Source organism: Elephantulus edwardii, unplaced genomic scaffold (genome assembly GCF_000299155.1).
Source record: "Elephantulus edwardii isolate Elephantulus edwardi_28Jun2011 unplaced genomic scaffold, EleEdw1.0 scaffold00168, whole genome shotgun sequence".
Taxonomy (NCBI): domain Eukaryota; kingdom Metazoa; phylum Chordata; class Mammalia; order Macroscelidea; family Macroscelididae; genus Elephantulus; species Elephantulus edwardii.
Window position 1 is genome coordinate 6,109,002 of NW_006399918.1, and position 1,577 is coordinate 6,110,578.

Here is a 1,577-nt window from a genome sequence, read left to right on the forward strand (position 1 = left end):
AAAGGAAGTCTTACTCATATACAGTGCCACCCAAAGGTAATAAAGGAGGTCAGAATAGCTTCCACTGTGGAAAGCTGGGCCACTTCAGTAGACAGTGTCACAGACGAGAGCCACAGATAGGCAACGGAGTAGAGAGGAATCTCCCACTCACTTGCTTTAAGTATGGATCTGAAGGACACTTGGGCAAGGGTGGCTCACATCAGGTCCTCGTGGCTGACAGGACTGATAGACCCCAGCTCCCAGCTGGAAACAAAGGAGGATGCTTCAACCATTTAGATCCTCCCAGAAGAGCTGGGGGTGAGCATTAACATTACTGGTAAGTATATTTGTTTTCTCCTGGACACAAGAGCCTACTATTTGGTCCTAAAAGCCTTCTGAAGTCCCAGCTCTTCTCACTATTTCTTAGTTGTTGGAATTGATGGAAAACCTCATAAGCAGTTCCTTACTTCACCTCTGCCTTGCATGCGGAATTCCGAGTTGTAAAATAACCCAGTTGTAGATGGAATTTGCTCCAGGACTTAAGAACAATAAATGACCTAGCTGGGCCTCTATATCTTGTGGTTCCTAACCTTTATAGTATAATAGACAAAGTGCTATTCAATAGGCCTTTTATTGTAAGAACTACCTTCCCTCTGTAACTTGATTTGTGCCACTATCAGAGCCTCAACTTGGAATATTATTGCTTTTTAATTTTTTACTCATGTACTTTTAACTTGTTAGTTAAATTTGTGTCTTCTAGGCTGCAACAGTTCCATGATACATCTTCAAAGATATGAACATGTATGGCTAAGCACAATTGATAACAGTGAATCTATATTCCAAAATCAATCTCCACAATAGTCTATGTGTTTCCTACTGCCAAAGGGGCCCTTTAGAGTAGTGAGAGAAGATCTTCACCCTGAAACCTACAGTGTCCCTTTTCAGGAGGAAGTGGCTAAGAGAATACAATACGCCTTCCCCTTTTCCTTATGAATCAGGGTGAAGTCTATCTCAGGGAGGAGTGATAGGGAATGGCAAGGGTCACACTGACGAAGGAGATTAATCAGAACTGGTTTTGTCAAGCACTGTGGCAATTGGACAATTAAAACTGACTTTCAAGAGGAAGAAAAAAGAGGAACTGGGGAGGAGGGTAGAGAAAATAGTGCAACAATGAATTAATGGAAACCCAAAATCTCTGTAAATGTTCATTAAAATTAATAAAATTTAATTTTAAAAAGTATCTAATCACAAAAAAGAATAGTTATATTAAGATTCATCTGACCTAATTTAGCCTGAATTTTTAAAAATTTCCTTGTCAATGTTCTGCTGCAACTGTGTTAAAATTATGTTCAGAAAAACTTTACTTACATGTGATATAAAGGATATTGTTTGATAATTTGAACATTCTATTGGATCATCTTTGTTTTGAAAGGACACAAATATGGGTCTCTTCTAGTTTGTGTTTTCAAATTTTTCCAGCAATAATGAGTGAACCTACAGGGTTGTATCATTTTTTTATTAAATTTTATTAGTTTTAATGAACATTTACAGAGATTTTGGGTTTTCATTCATTCATTGTTGCACCACTTTCTCCACCC